General features: G+C 49.1%; 1 protein-coding gene across 2 annotated transcripts in view; it reads left to right on the top strand.

The window, feature by feature from the left end:
• Positions 1-1326: 1326 nt before the first annotated feature.
• The window catches only part of TEAD1 (TEA domain transcription factor 1), a 255049-nt gene continuing 239947 nt past the window's right edge, over positions 1327-16428 (top strand). Inside the window, exon 1 of one of the 2 annotated variants that reach the window (XM_058663362.1) lies at positions 1327-1805. The gene's annotated coding sequence lies outside the window, so the exon portion shown is untranslated. Of the gene's footprint in view, positions 1806-2366; positions 2506-16428 lie in introns of those variants that run through there. The other variant, XM_058663363.1, reaches the window with a different exon arrangement.

Raw genomic sequence — 16428 nt, 5'->3', positions numbered from 1 at the left:
ACTCTGCTGCCTACCACCCACAAGCGAGACCTAGCCTGAGTTCCGGGCTCTGGCTCCAGCCCACCCCAGCCTGGCTGTTGTTACCCGTACTTGGGGGATGAACTACTGGTTGGAAGATCTTTCTCTCTCAAGTAGATGAAAATAAACATTTAAAAAAAGCATGACATGGTGGGAGGTTAGTCTACCCTAACAGTCAGCCTTCCATGCCTGAGGGCTGGCTAAGACAGACACTCTAGCCTGAAGGCAGTGTGAGTGATGCTTACTAAAACACTTGGGTTCCTATCACTCACAGGGGAGCCCAGGACTGAGTTCCCAGTTTCCATCTAGCTTCGGCCTAATTTAGGGGTATTTGGGGAATAAACCAGTCTGTCTCCTTTTCAAATAAATAAACCCACCAGTGAAATACGGCTTACTACAAATTGTGTACCTATTTCCCCCTTCTCGGTCATTAGTCCTTAGAGCTCAGTCCAGCACAAAGCAGGCACCATGCTTCACCTGCAGGTCCCCCACCAGACAGTGGCACGCCACACAGTCCAGGGCACAGGTTACAACTCGGCCCAACTGGCAAAACTTGAGCCAGTTCTACCCACCCGTGAGTCGGCTACACTCCTGTTTTCCGATTTACCGTCAAGATCTTCCTATGTCAAGGCAGGGCTAAACATTCTTTTACTATTGAAACGAACTTCCTCCACCTAGAAGACTATGATGGGAAGCTTCCAGGCGCAGAGTTCCACTGCTTAGGAAGTTTTTTCGGGCCCATTACTTTGGAAAAACACAAGCCGCGGGCTGGCGGGCAGCCTCATTTTCTGAGCGACTGTAAGAGGGCCGTACTCACCGCTTAGGGATGCAGGTCCCGGTCCCAACAGGGGTCAGACTTCCACCCCACGGGAGCAGGGAACTTGGGAAAAGTGAAAGGGCGGGTGGACGGCAAGGCTGAGGCGGGGAGGGCGCCCGCCGCTCTGGGGAGCCGGCACCGGATTCGCCAGACCTCGAAACTAACCTCCCTAGTTCTTGCACAAGCTCCGCGCCCCGGCTTGGGGCGGGGTGGAAACTGAGGCACGCAGGGGCGCCCCGCGCGGGCCCAGCGCCGGCCCAAGCCGCCCCGCCCCAGCTCGGGACAAAGCCGGAGGGCGGCTCCCGCGCGCGTCCCGCTCCCGCTCCCCCGTGGGCGCCAGACTCCGCCCCCGCCGCCCCTTCAGGAGAGGGGTGCCGGGACGGGAACCGGGCGCCTGCCCGCGCCCCGGCCCCATGACGTCACCGGCGCGGCAGGCTCCGCCCCGGCCCCGGGCGGCAGGCCGCATGACGTCACCGAGGCCCCACCCCTCCGGAGCGAGTTCGGTCCTGGCGTTCATTTCATTCCTGTCCTCATTCCGAACATTCTTAGCATCGCTCGCGCCGCGCCGCGCCGCCCGAGCCGAGCCGAGCCTCTGCAAGCCGCCCGCCGCGGCCCCGCCGCCCCGTCGCGGGCGCCCCTCGAGCACTTTTGCAGACTCGCGTCCACCCGGCGGGCCAAGTCCGCGCGGCGGGGCCCGGGCCCGGGGCGGCCGCGTCCGGGGGGGGCAGGCCATGCAGTGACGCACCCCCCCACCCTCACCCCCCACCCCGTCCACCTTTACCCGGAGTGCGGGCAGCAGCCCAGCGCGCCCCGGCCGGCCCCGGGGGCCAAAGCAGCCGCACTAGGCTAGGGGTGGGGTGGCCCGGCCCGGGGCTCCGGGAGCCGGGCGCCGAGCAGAGGGCGGGGGAAGCGGCGCCGAAGTTTGCCTCGGACTCGCCGCCGGGTGCTGCGGCGGCTCCCGTCGACCGAGGTAAGTTGGCGCGCGGGTCCGGATGCCGGGGTGCGGGCGGCGCGTCTTCGCGCGCGGGCCGCCCGCTCTTTTTCTCTCTGCGGGCTGCGCTTTGTTGTGAGGCGGGCGGGCCAAGGGCCAGGGCCCGGGCCGCGCGGCTGGACCCGGGGCGCCCCCTCCTAGGTGAGCGCGCCCGGGCGCCGCCGTGCGACTTGCCCGGTCGCTAAGTTGGGCCGCGCGCTTGGGGAGCCCGCGCGGCAACAGGCGGCCCCGCCGCGCCCCCCGCGCGCCCCTCTCCCGCCGCCGCCGCCGCACGCGCGCGCACGCACACACCCCGGGGCGCTGCTGGCGGGGGAGGGGGTGCCCGGAGGAGCCTGAAGTTGGGAGCGAGCTCTGGGCCGCCCCGGCCCCGCTCCTCATCCACACCCCGCACTCCCCACCCACCGGGCTCTGGGGCCCCTCGAGCCCTGCCCGGGGTCTGTGGCGACTTGTGCTGCTGGCCCGAGGCGGGGTGGGGGGGGGGATCGCTCCTTGTTCCCCAAGATGAAAGCGGGCACGGTCGTCCTCGCCGCTGCTCCAGGATTGTGGCTGCCGCCGCCGCTTCATTGCACATTCAAGTGGAAAATTTTCAGGAGTCAGCAGAAACATTGTGTCCAAAAACGACTGAGTCGCAGTTACCACCAAACCCGGGAGGAGACTCTCGCTGGAAAACTTCCCTTCGGTAGGAAATGCTGGGGGACGTGTTTGTTTATGGGAAGAGCCATGATTCCCAGGAGAGGAGAGCATTGGGGCACACTTGTAGCCTTTGTTCGTAGCAGCAACACTTGTTTGCCAAACTCCAGAGGCCCGCTTGAAAGAAAGTTCAACTTCTGTGAGTTGGCTTTTTTTTTTAAAGTGGATTTTTGAAAGTCAAAGCAACAATTTTTTAGTGAGTCGATTGCCATATGAGGCTTGCCCTTCCTTCCTTCATTTTCCTCCCACGAAAATAAAAAGTCCAGATCCGATTTTTTTTTAAAGCCCCCTTTCTTTTTCCAGAATCTACTGAATAAAAACTATATACGAAACAATGAACCAGCAGCCGCTGGCCTTTCCCGGGAGGCTGTTCACTTGTTAGAAGCAAGTGGCTGCCTGTGATTTGCAGAAATGAAAATTGACCCCATTGAGCACAGTGAGATTTAAGAGATGGGTGATATTCCAAGAATGGGGGTGGGGGAAGGGAAAACAGGAAAAGGCTGTGTTAAAAAAACTGCCAGGGATGGAGCCCAGGTCTTGGCATAGAAAGGTCTACAGAGCCACTCTGGTTTCAGAATAGTCGAGCATATAATGATTGAAAAATGCTGGAGACCTCTCAGGAGAACAGCGGGGCAGCAGCTCCTTTCTCCCCACCTATCACCTGGGTTATTTGGGGGGGAGTTCAAGGTGGTCTGATTGATTGGGGTGTGGGACTTGCTTGCAGGTGGTTCCTTGAATAGATCCCGTGTGTGTCTTGTCAGTTACTACTGGGTCCTCCGTGGAGACCTCTGTGCCCTCCTGGCTGCCGGGAGGCAGTGATTGGGGGAGGGTCTCCGCCCAGGGCACCAGGGTTGTGCTGTTGGGGTTGTGTCCTTGGGTGGACAGCAGGCTGTTTGGTCCGGAGGACATCTGAATGTTACTGAGAGGCAGCCTTAGGTTGAGCTTCGCTGAGAAGCTCTCCTCTCGTGGAAGGAACATTAGAACAAATCACAAAGTGGGTCAGGAGAGATATACGGATCCGGTACAACCTTTGTCAGCCTCAAGGTTTTGGACGGTTGATTCTTGGAGGGTGGGGGCAGTGGGAAGGCTTTTTTTTTTTTTAAATCTCAGGGTTTCCATAAATGGTCATGGGTATATTTGTTTAGTATTTCTTTGTGCAACTCTGTGTTGAGCTCTCAGGTTTCAGGTTTTAAGTGGAGTTCATAATTCTTTTATTTGTTGGTATAAAAATGAGTTGATCCACTGTGTCCGTTACTGGTTTCCTCAGATGTGCTAAGGTGGACAATTTTGAGTTTTACTTTAGTGGAAAGTGTTATGTGTGAGTTTGAAACAAAACCAGTGTGTCAATAAAGAACGAAAGAATATGATAGAAGAATAATCTTGGTGCATGTCTCATCCCTGTGATCCTTTATAAAAAAAAAATGAACTCTAGGAAGTATGCCTGAGAGATTATTGAAACTTAAAAAAAAAAATTCACCCCCTAAAAAAAACCACTTAGGCCTCACCAGGACTTCTGTTGAATGAAGTTTAATTTAGGGAGGGAGGTTGCCGTAACTTAGCTTGAGGGAAACTTCCATGCATCTCTCACAAAGAGAGGCTCTTCCTTGGGCTGTGCTACAGTGTGTATGGAGCCGCGGCAGCTGGCTGCCCTTGGGGGCAGGTTGGAGGGCAGTGGGACTGCCCTGGTGGTGGGGGGAATGGCGTGCGGTGGGGGGGGGGGCAGCTTCCTCTCCCCATTTCCTCTTTCCTCCCATTTGCTGTGTACAGCAAGCCTGATGGATTCAGATACTTGTTCTGTCGGCTGGCCTCCCCTTTTTTATTTAGAAAGAGGAGGCATAAGTCAGGAAGGGAAATGTTGGAGCTTTCTCTTGCCCAAGCCCCAGGCTTTTGTAAATAGTTTTGTGTTGTGTGGGTCCTGGTGATTTCACTGGCGGCCAGTGTGAGAATTCGTTTCTTAATGAGAATCTTTGGGAAGAATGTACTTCTGCTAGCTTGTCCGATGTTATTTGTTGCCACATTTTCCGTGAGGGAGTGAGCCACACAAATGGTTCTGAAAATATAGGTCCCAAATGTTGAGTAGGCCTGGGAAGGAAGAGGCTTGGGGCCATGCATTGTATTCTCCGGGTGCTGGCTTTAGAAATGGATCAGTCTCGCCTCCACGCACCTGCACCTCAGTCTGTGGGGATCGCTTGCCTCTCTAATCTCCTGTGATAGTGTGTGTTAATTGTGAGCATAATTATACTGCCTTCAAATGAAAATGGTGGTATCTTATCACGCCAGGTTGGTGCAAATAACTGTGTATGAGCCCAGGCATTCAGCAGACAGAAGTCTCCTAACACTTAGAAGCTTGTATTTCTGGCACTTTGTTTTGTTCTCAACAAAGCGATTGTGAAAGGGAGAAAAATATATATTTCAGTGGGAAAGCTGTGTTTAGAGGTCGAATCTGTTTACTGATCAAACTTGGAGGGTCTGCGTTCTCCCAAAGGCTGAAGAGGACCGGCCAAGGCAAGTTTGCAGCTTTCTCTCTAGAACTGCAAAGAAAATCAGCCAACCTTTCTGTTAATAAATGAGTGCAGGCAATACAGCTTCTTCTTTGGAGTTCAGTGACTGGAACTGCAGACTGCTAATGTCCTGCTTCTGAACTCAGCAAGAAAAATGTGTTGTAAACTTATCCCCCTTGGACAAACGTGGGCTCTCGGCTGCTGGGCTGCCTGTGGACTGGCTGATGAGTGGGTAATCTTTGCTGCTTGCCTGATGCTGTAAAAGGTACAGATTATCTTGTGATTTTTAAATTAGATCTCACATCATACTTGAATCATATCAATGATATATTTTATTTATTTATTTTTTATCAAGCAGATGAAAGTCAAGTCCCTCTGGTCTGTCCAAAGCACTGTTTCTAGGTAGGATTTTTGTGAGAGAGCGCTAATGTCGGCTTGTGTTGCAAGAACTGTACGTGTCCTCCTTCAGGGATAGCTTGTGCAGTAAGGAAATATGTGGCCCTACATTTTTGGACTGTGTTTGTGAGTTTTTGTTTTGTTTCTGGGCTGTGAACTGTTGAGTCCTTAATATGTAAGATCCTCATTGAGCTTCCTTGGCTGTGTTTCACTGTTGACCTTGGGGTTGAAATCTGACCCTTTCTTCAGACTTTCAGGTTTTGTAATGGTGCAGATTCAGAGAACTTTGAAAGAGGTATTCTGGTCAGCAGCAAAAGGGGTGCCTTCAAGGTGGTGGCGTTTGGGGGCAGTGTTTTGTGTTTGGCTTGTATTTTTTTTTTTTTTTTTGGTGGTGGTGGCTGTTTACAGATTTGTTAGATCTTGTATCCTCTGGCTTTTTTGCGTAGTTGGGAGAATTCTCAAAGTAGTTTCCTTGGTCTGGGAGCTCTGACAAACCATACAATAGGCTGGCCGCTTAGATTGGGTGGAGGGGAGCCTCTGAGCATGGCTTCTTTTCCACTTTATGATACGCCAGGGGAAGGTTGTGCTGCCCTTTCCCCGCTCTTGGTGTAAAACTCTGCCTTGACTATCCTGATAAAAATCCGCCTGCTTTCCTTCCTCTTGGCGATTCACAATAGTTTTTAAGGCTGTGTTCAAGAGTTTCATTGGCAGTTTTAATTCGAGGGTACAGGGCCCTGGAAACATGGAGTTAAGAGAAAAGAAACAAAACAAAACCAAGCAACCCAGGTAATTGATGGACAGGTTTCCACTCTGTCATTTCCCATGGGCAGTTCTGATTGCTTTTCGGCATCTGATGTGTGTGTAAGGTGGCTGTATAGACAGCAATGATGAGCACTGTTGTGTTTCCTGGTAGATAAACTGAAAAACTGCTGTGATGATGGGAAATGTTAATTATGTGAGAACATATTGAACTTATATTCTCTGGCATGAACTTTTAGAAAAAAATGCATCAACCGCGCTGCCTTTTTTTTTATAGGCACAGCTTTCTAATTATCATAATTCAGTTCAGCTCTGCTCTTGGATGGTGTTCAAGCGCAATCTCAGTTTAACTTGAAAAGAGTTTTATTTTTTTGAAAAACTGAGAGTGTTTAAGAAAATTTGAAAAGTTATTGAAATATGTTGTCCTTTGGGGGAGGGGTATGTGTGAAATGGTTGTAGAACAGTTTAGTAGTTTTAAATAGTAAGAAAGAGGTATTCTTTTTTTTTTTTTTTTGTCTTGCACTGTATCCAAACCTGCATCTTGCATGCATTTTTGAAAAACTTGATGGTGCAGCTGTGGAATTCTCTTTGAAAACCGTTGTCTTCTGTTCTCTGATCACGAACTACGAAGTGACTGTTTTATTGCCATCTGCAGAATGCCAGGGACATCCTGGAAAGGTAGGCGGGAGTGCTGAAGCCGGCAGTCGTCTGGTCTCTTTCCCCAGCCAAGGCTTTAGAAGGCGATAACCTTACTGCCGCCTTGCTGACTGCAGCGAAGTCAGAGTCATCTTTGACGGCATTGTCCCGTGTCCTTAGGAACTTTGCAAAGAAAAAAAAAAAAAAGAAATAAAACAAAGTTCTTGCAGCCCAAGTGCCAGATCTGGGAATCCGTCTGAATTGTCAGGAAGAAATTTTAGATGGACCTTCCAACTTTCGTCCAGTCTTACTCCTGCTGCTGAAATGCAGCAGAGTCCGTGGAAACCCAATGACTTCATTTGCTCTGGCACTTAAGAAGCGAATTCACTTCCCTGGTGGTGAAATAAAAGGAGCCAAGTGTTTTAAATAGCCACTCCCCGAGGCCCGCCCGAGTGTTTGGAGAAAAGCGACCATTGTCTGCCGGCCTGGCCTGCCCTCCCCTGCCAGGGCAGTTCCATTTCTGAAGTTGACATCTGGTTTTCTCTCTGTTCACCTGATCTGTCCGCATGCGTGTAGTGAGTGTGCATATATACATTTTGCAGGTAACACGGGTATTGAGTGGAGTGTATTTTAAAGCCTTACTGTGTGATAGAGGCAACAAGCTAATGGCACAGGATAAAGTGTAAACACATGCCGCTGCTGCTGGGTTTCTGTCCGATGGTGCTTTCTGGGTAGGCGTGCCTATTGTTGTGGCAGCAACAGGCGGCAGAAGTTGGGGCACCATATGGCGGATGTGGGCCTCAGATAAGCTGTCTGGTAATTTAGCTTATCAATAGCATTTTGATATGCTTCATTTTCAGATCACCCATCCCTGTGGCCGGGGTGTGGGGGTGTGTGTGTTGGGGGCTAAGCCATTGTGAGCCATTGCTTCCTTTGGTGGAATCTTTCAGGCCTTTCTCCCTGGCCACCTTTTCATCTGAAAGCCTGCGGGAGACAATAGTGGGTTTGGGTTCACCAGAGTCACTGCAGCTGAAGGGCCTTGAAATCCAGGCCACTCAGGAAGGCATCCTCAGGTATCACTGCTGTTGGGAGAAAAAGCAAAAATTCAACAGACACGCAAGCAAACAAAAAGCCCAAACTTGAAACTAGCAGCGTTTGGCTTAGGCAGAACCAAGATGTTCCCTTAATTCAAAGTTTGCTTTCTAAACAAGTTCTGAGGAGGTGAGCTAGATGACATCTGATTTTGCTGAAAGGTCTCTAATTTGGGTGTATGTGTGTGCACAATATCTGACAACCGCCACCCCCCCATGTCCCTTCTCTAAGTTTTACCTTAATCATAAAACGGAAGTACTGTGCTGTGATTTGAAGACAAGATGCAGCTTCCAGCAGGGCTAACGCATAGCTCAAGTCCCTGCTGAGGGTCAGCTGATGGAGCCAGCACAGGGAGTTTGGGCGCAGTAGGTGGCCCCAGGAAGGCAGAGGATGAGCATGCGCTTGTTTTTTGTTTGTTTGTTTGTTTTTGGTTGACTGTGTGGGCTCTCATTCCTGCCACCCACACTCTCACCAGTCCTGGTTCCTCATCTAAACGTTTAAAATTTTTGGGTTTGTAATTCCTGCCAGTGATTCTGATCCCAGAAGGTTCAGAGCCACACCCAGATTTGTCTCTTTTTATGCCTTGCCCCAGGGGGCTTCTGAAACCTGGGGTTCCCAACTCTTCCTGTCTGGGGATCCCTGCTCACACAGGAATTCTGTCACTCTGCCTTTCAAATAAACGAATTAAAGAATTGATTAGGACGTGAATTAACAATGTTGGAGTAGGTGCAGGGTTTCTGTATTTTTTTTTTTTTTTTTTTAGAATATTTATTTGGAAGGCAGTGTGGTAGAAAAGGAGAGACAGAGAAGGCAGGATCTTCCTTCCAGTGGTTCATTTTGCAGATGGCTGCAACAAGCCCAGTCAAGGTCAGGAACCAGGAATGCCGTGTAGGTAGCAGGGGCCCAAGCACCTGGGCTGTCTTCTGCTTGCCTAGGTGCATCAGCAGAGAGTTGCATTGGAAGCAGAGCAGCTGGGATTCAAACCAGCACTCATTTGGGATGTCATTGTTGCAGGGGATGGTTTAACATGCATCACCAGGATGCTGGCCCCAGGGTTTCTGTATTTCTAAAAGGTTCCATAACAGCATCTGTTGCCTATTGGGCATCATTGCTATAGATATTCTGAAGTCAGCGGTCTGTGGTAACTCGGAATGTGGTTTTTCTTCTCCTGTGTTTGTGAGGTGATGTACCCAGCAACTGGATCTTGGTATTTATTCACTAAGATGTTCTTGGTTGGTTTTCAAACTAAGTCTGCCAGAAATATAAAGTCTCAGCCTTCTGTGCAGGAAAAACAATAAAATGAACCAGAATCCCTTTTGCCAAGAGGGATACTCTGCTGTTTCCCCACCCCCGGGGAGTGTAGCAGGTTGCTTCCAGATGTGATGGCAGGGGTGCTTGTCAGGCCTGCTGCAGGGTGGGGTTGGGAGGGTGCGGGCTCGCTTTTTAAAGCAGGGGTGAAGGGGATTTGGTGAGGAACTAGCTGCCTCCTGAACTCCTTGGCTGGTATCCCTTTGCCACTGGGGACCAGGACTGGGAAGGTGAGCCCAGCAGCGTTCCACCTGTGGGTAGCTCACCCATCAGCACTTCTTTCTTTTGCTTCTTTTCTCTTCCCCCTGGGCTCTTTGAAATCCAGATGCGCCTTGTTTTCTTTGAGCGCTACTTGCTGCTGGCCATTTAAACATTTACAGATGCTACCGTGTGCGGATTTGATGATCAGAAAAAGGTGGCCAGTGAGCGGAGATCTGGACAGCCCCCCAGGCCAGGCCCTTGTGAAGTTCTCTGTTTAGCTGGGAAAGCAGAAAATAAAGAGGTCAACACAGGTTGGGGAGAAAATTGCATCTGTTGTTTCTCATGAGCTCCGAGGTGCGTGATTTTTATGTATGTGAGCATTGTTGGCAATGACACATTCTGACAGTCATGACTGGCAGCAGAAGGTGGTCGTTACCCATTGGGTGCCAGTATTCTCCCATCAGCAGCTACAGAAAGAGGAAAAAAACTCCTGGGGTTCACGGCGAACGCTGCGAAGAGTGCTCCTAGTGCTGTGTGCAGGAATGGTGGATGTGGATCCACTCGGAGAAGTTGTGTTAGGTCTGTCTTAACCAATTTATTTAGCTTGCATTGTTTTTTGTATATATGCACATGATTGACAGGGTAAAAAGTTAATACTTGTGAGTATAAAATACTGTTTTCTTCGCCATAAGGAATCGTTTTGGCACTGTGTATTTTCTGCCAGCATTTTTTAAGAGTAAAAATTGTGTTGCATTCTACGTTGGGGCTGTATTTGGGTTAGCTGAAGTGTTGATGATGTGGCGTGATTGCATCTCACACCCCAAGGGTCTGGGCAGTTACCAGCATTGATAGTGGTTGCTCTAAGTGGATTTGGTGTTAGGGGAGAGGGAGGCTTGTGCTGTATACACATTTCAATTTTAGGAGAGTTGATTTCCTTGTGTGGTAACACTATCAAAGGAAAAAGAAAAAACCATCTCACAAGGGCCAGTGTTCAGGTTAATTCAGAGAGCTGTGTTGTCCTGTGCTTGGGATTGGAGAATCTTTGCAGAGGAAGACATGGGAGGTTTGGGCCTTGGAGCAGTGGGGACTGGTGGTGGTGGAGGCTGTTGCCAGATGCTGTTTTGGGAGCTAAGTTGTTGAAAAACAAACCCTTTGAAATATTGAAATAAGTAATGACCTCAGCTCCCAAATATTGATAAGAAAGGTTTACTACCATGAATGAACTGGTATAAATTTGAAACTTGGCTGTGAACAGTTAATTGAAAGGAACAGAAGGGAGGGAGGGAACTGATGGCCATTAAGGTTGGAGTATTTCCTGATTTTGATTTAGAAAACAATAATTTGAGTTGAAAAGTGCACATTTGGAGCTTGGTTCAGTGTTGACTGAGCTGCTCACTAGTGTGACCCTGGACAGATTACTGTGTCTATAGATCCTCCGTCTGTGGATTTCAGTAGCAGGTCAACTGGATGTGTAGTGTAGGGAGAGCTCAGTAACTTCAAAGTTATCTTGGGTGCCAGATCCCTAAGGGTTTCTTGCCTTCCCAATGTGCATGGTGACTCTGGACTTCCTAGGGTTCAGGCAGGTGTGGAGAAGAGCAGGGCTTCCATATCAGGCAAAGGCATGGAAATCTTGGAAGCAGTGGGGCAGTCCCAATATCCATGACCATTCGTTGCTTTGAGCCAAACTTGCTTTCTTCGTTCACAAAATGGAGGCAGTCCACCAGCAACTAGCCAGTGTTTGCATTCTGTCTAATATGGGCTAGGGACGGGGTGCATAGCTTTTTACTTTAAGCTCTTGTATAGAGGCAAGCATTTTCAGTGTAGACACATATGAGGTGTAGAAAGTGAAAGCTGAGGAAGTGAACATGCACATGTGAACATGGGTTGTCCCGTACAGAGAAACAGGAGAGAGCAGAGGGCCAGAAGAGTGCCTGAAGAGGAGGGGAGAGGTCCTGGATGTATTCCAGGAAGGGGAGCATTGTAATTGAAGAGGAGCATTCAAAAGGATGGATTTGCCTATGGGGGCTTGCAGTGACTTCTGGCTCAGCAGACCTAAACTGACAACCCACCTATCCCCTAATCACTTCTGGGCTGAGAGTGATGTGGCTGAAATGGGAATGCGTCAGAAGGGAGTTGGTGTGGTGCAGCCTGACCTGTAGTAGAGGAGGAAGTTTATTCTCTGGGTTCTTACTGGAAAGCCACTCTGTGAATGTAAAGATTCTGTTCAAAGAGTCCCCCAAGGTGGCTGGAGACCCTCTCCTTTTAGTAGACAAGGCTCTAGACCTTGGACCTGCCAGCCAATCTCCCGGGAGGTCACTGCTGGAATTCTGAGGACATTGAACTTCAGGAGACTCTCTCCTTTCCTGTCTCTATCACCCTGTTACTGTCTGCTTGTGGCAGTTGCTTAACTGCACCACAGTTTCAGTTTCCTCATCTGGCAAATAGGCCAATGTTGCCGAGTCTGGAGAGCGAAGCTTTGGTGAGGTCTGTAAGCTGGGAAATCTTGTGTGCCCATTGCTAAACCCAAAGCAGCCTGTTCCTCCAACTACACCAACCTCTAGAACTCAGGCTTTTTTTTTTTTTAGATTATTTACAGGGGTGCTGGTGTTGTGATGTTCCTATCCCAGATGCTCCGAAGGCAGTGGAGGACGGCCCTTAGGCTGCTATACCTACATGGGGGACCCAGAAGAAACTCTTGGCTTATGGCTTTGGTCTGGCCCCGCCTCAGCCATTTGGGAGATGAACTAGCAGATGGAAAATCATTCTCTCCCCACCCCTCTGTAATTCCTCATTTCAAATAAATGAAATGAAATGCAATATAATAAAATAAGGTATTTGTTTAAAACTGTAATAGAGAGGTAGAGGCACGGAGAGAAATGTCTTCTATCTGCTGTTTTACTCTCCAGAAGGTCTCAACAGCAAGAACTGGGCCAGGGTGAAACCAGGAACCAGGATCTCTATCTGGGATTTCCTTGTGGGTAGCAGCACTTGGACCATCTGCTGCTGCTTTTCCAGGTTCACTGCTCCCATATGGGTTGCAGTATTAGATGGAGGCTTAACGCACTGTACAACGCCAGCCCTGGAATCCAGTCTTTGCCCTTCTGAAAAGGGGCTGTTTTTGTGGGGCTGAAGTCAGATTCAGACAATAATTCCCTGTCCTCTGTGAATGAATGGTAGCTCCTCTTTGGCATTTGTATTTGCGTGTTGAGGAGGATTTTGGTCACCCCATGTTGAGCTCCTTCCAGGGAGTGGGTGAGCTGAATCCTTCCTTGAAGTTGCTGGGTGGAAGGTTGTCTTTTCAAGGGCAGCTGCCTTCACCTGTTTCTGCTCTGTCCAGGGTTCCTGCCACACTGCAGGGTGTGTCATTGTGTCTGTGGTCTTCACCCGAGGCCACTCCCTGTGACTGGTCTGAACATGTGTTGTGGGAGCTGGGAGACAGAGACCACTTGCATTTTATGGACTTTTTTTTCCTGTCGTCTGCTCAGCAGTGTGTAAGGAGTGCCCTTTTACCTGAGTCCTCTGTCTTCAGTTAAAGAAGTGAGGTATTGTTGAGTGGTCTGTTTGGGGAGGGAGGTGTTTGGTTGCAGATGCAAAGATTGACTGATTTGCAACATGGTGAACCTGCTGAGAGAGCCACTGAGTTTTTTTATTTTTTCCAAGTATGTCAATCTTAGCGGTGTGTGAATTATATTTTGTTGAAGAAACCAGACACGTGATCCGGGAATCGCACTGGACAGTACCTGCCATGTCCCCACAGTGTCCCAGTGCTAAGAAAGAACTTTATATTTCATCTAGTTGGCTGGTATTGGTGAGGAGGTGGATTCCTGGAGATCCCTTTGAGATGTTTCAAATGGGAGATTGTCTTTACTGAGTTCATTCCTTCCCAGTGATTGTCTTTACTGAGCTACTGCCTTCCAGTGGTGGCACGGTCACCCTGACAGCCATCCACTGGCTCCTATGTGATGTGGGCCAAGAACTCAGTCCTAAGTATCAGCTGCAGATCGGGAAGAAGCGACATCTGGAAGGTTCCAGCAGCCCCAGGTCCCTTGCAGCTGAGCTGTAGATTGATAGTAGAGAGCAAATCCCAAGTTAGGGTGATTTTTTGCCTGGAGTCTCAGACTTGGACCCAGGATTTTCCTTTATGGGCTGTTTCCTTTATGTTACTGTTTGTAGCACTTCCTTGGTTTTTGTTTTCTGAAAGGTTGTCCTATGGTGTTTCTCTTGGCTGCCCTCCTGTTAGCCCACCGTAGCCCTGGTTAGGGCTTCATGTCTTGCCATAATGCTCACTAGTACTTCTTTTACAGTCAAGATGCTGCAGTTTGGGTGCTAAACTTTCTGGTCCTTTCATTAAGAAACCAGCAAAGGCCAGCCTAACCACTGCCTTGAGTTGCTTGGGACGGAGAATGATTCCTGGGCAGGAGAGCTTTGTGTGCTCCAGACAGTTGCTGAGACCAGAACTACAGTCCAGGGGGATTTTGGAAAATCAGTGTTTCCTATAAACCAGTGACAGTTTCAAACAGATTGTTTCAAGCCCTGTGCTATTCTGTGGATCAATTCATAAAAATATTTTTTTAAAAAGTTTCTCATCATTCATAGGAGTGATTCAGCATTGTTTCATTTCCTCTTAGCCTAAGAGAGTTTAATTTAGAAAGACGTGTTCCCAGTGGAATTCTTAACGGTTTGCCCTGCTCGATGTGGAGATTTCAGATTACAATTTAGTACTTGTGGTCTTGGTACAGAAGGGACTGAGTGCTCTTAAGTTTCAGACTCTTGGTTTTGATCTTTTGAGGGACTATGAAATGATATCCTACCATGTATTTAAACACATAAGGTCTGCAGAATTGGACGGAATTTTAGAAAAGTTTAAAGACATTCTAGTTCTGTTAGTACTTGATCTAAGACCAAAAGTGATTGTTATGACCTTGATCAGTTCCTGGTGGTCCAGGTGGCACATTTGTGTCGTGAGTCATTGTCTTCTGTGCCTTGGGCATTAATTTGGGGCAAGAGCAGAAGTGTCATCAAGGACCAGCCCAAAACAGAGGTGTCTGTACTTTGCCCTGGGAGCTCAGAGAACTGGCTCCTGGTTGGGGTGGTTCCCTAGGAGAAGGCGCTTGGGGCCCTTCATGTCCAGCTGGTGTGTAGAAAGACTGTTAGTTCTCTTTATAGCCTTGGGCAAGTCATCCGAAAAATCTTTGGTTTTCCTTTCTGGGAAGATGTTGCTGGACTACACACTCCCTTCCTAGTCCTCTTGTATGCTGTGCTGTAGATAAGAGAGAAAATGGATGAAGGAGCCCACAAGGCACTGTGCTGTTAGCTGAGTCATCCTGTCTCTACCCTTGTCTTCCCTCCCCAAGCCAGGTTTTGTGGAAGGGCAACAATACTACCAAATTCACTCTGAGACTTGATTTTTGGGTGCTTTGATTCCTGAAACTCTATGGGTGCACGAGAATAGGAAAGGAAGGCTGACAAAATTAGGTTCTGTGTTAAGCCCGTTCTTCAGAATTTAGCTAAGTTTAGAAACTCCAGTTGTGAAAAGTTCAGAGGGATTTAGTAACCTGTCCAAGGTGACATGGCTGCCCAATAACAGAACCAAAATTTGAGACCAGTTTCTAGATCTCTGTTAATGAACAGCCGTCAGACTCACCTCTGAGCCATCTGTCAGTTGTTACTGTGGCATTTGAATGGAGTTAAGATGGATTATGGCCTTGAGATAAAGGCAGACTTCTCCTCACTTAGTGTATTGGCACACACAATGCTTTGTTATCACAGCTGCCCCCTTTCCTCTGCCTGTGATCCAGTGGAGCCTGTTGGATAGGTCTGTTGCCTTACCCATTCACTTCTCTCCCCTGGGAAGTGGAAAGCTCACTTCACCCCTTTGGTTTCAGCTCTCAAACCCCTGACTTGGAAGGTGAAAAGGGCAAGACTTCAGGGATCTAGGTTGATCCAAACTAGGGGTGTGGTATGTGTGTGTCTGGGTTGATCCAAACTAGCGGTGTGGAGTGTGTGTATGTGGTGTGTGTATGTGTGTATAGGGACCTGGATTGATCCTAACTAGCTCTGTGTGTGTGTGTGTGTGTGTAGCAGTGGCCAGACCTGCCGGTTTATCTGGTTTTGCCTGTGGTTGTGCCTTGTTGGCAGGCAGCCAGCGTAGGTTCACCCCCTCAACCCCCCTGATGTGATAGGTTTCAGACAGATGACCTTGATTTTGCTCCTAGAAAGTAGAGGTACTCAGAACTTTCCAGGTGTTCCACTCAGGTATCTGCCTGTGGCAGGGGCATGGGATCTAGTGGGTTCACTGTGCTGGCTCACAGCTCCCTTCTCCCCAATAATCAGGCCTCTAAGGAGGGTGGAGGAGGGTGGTGCTTTTAAATGTTGTTGCTAATCGGATTAATGGCCATCTTTGGCCGGTTGGTGGATTTTGGTTGCAGGGAATGGGCCAGTTGGTTGATAAACTCTTTTCCTCCCATTTGCCTGTTTTTTAGAAGTCTGAGCTAAAAGATGTTGCCAATTTCTAAAACTGGTACCCTTGTCTTGATTAATTTCCTTTGGACTTCCCACCATAGGATTCTGAAGAGCTTTTTCTGAACTAAATTTGGGGATTTCAGGTTATATTTTAGAGCCAGTGGTCTAGATGCAGAGGGGCCAGATATCCTCCCTTCCCCTGTACTCATTTACCCCTTCTCAATCTCTACGTGTTTTCTACAAGGGCTGCTAGCAGTTTTGGTATGCTCCTAATTCTGTACAGTTCTTTCTAGTGCTTGATGTGTTTAACAAAGCCATAGAAACGCTTTGAAGGCAGGTCTGCTTCCAGTCCCATTTCAGCTTGTTGACTGTTTGAGGTTATTGAACTTCTCTGGGTCTCCCTGTTTTATCATCTGGAAAATGGAAAAGATATTTTACCTTCTCTAGGGGAGAGTTAGTTTCAGTGAAATACAGCATGTACCTGCCAGGAGCCTCTCTGTTGGGTCCCCAATGCATTCGGAAGCTAGCTGGCTTGTGTTCAGTGTAAAGTCCAGGGG

The sequence above is a fragment of the Ochotona princeps genome, chromosome 4, assembly GCF_030435755.1.
Source record: "Ochotona princeps isolate mOchPri1 chromosome 4, mOchPri1.hap1, whole genome shotgun sequence".
In the NCBI taxonomy this organism is placed as follows: Eukaryota; Metazoa; Chordata; class Mammalia; order Lagomorpha; family Ochotonidae; genus Ochotona; species Ochotona princeps.
Note: the sequence above shows the minus strand (reverse complement) of the source record. Positions and strands in the feature narration are given on the sequence as shown.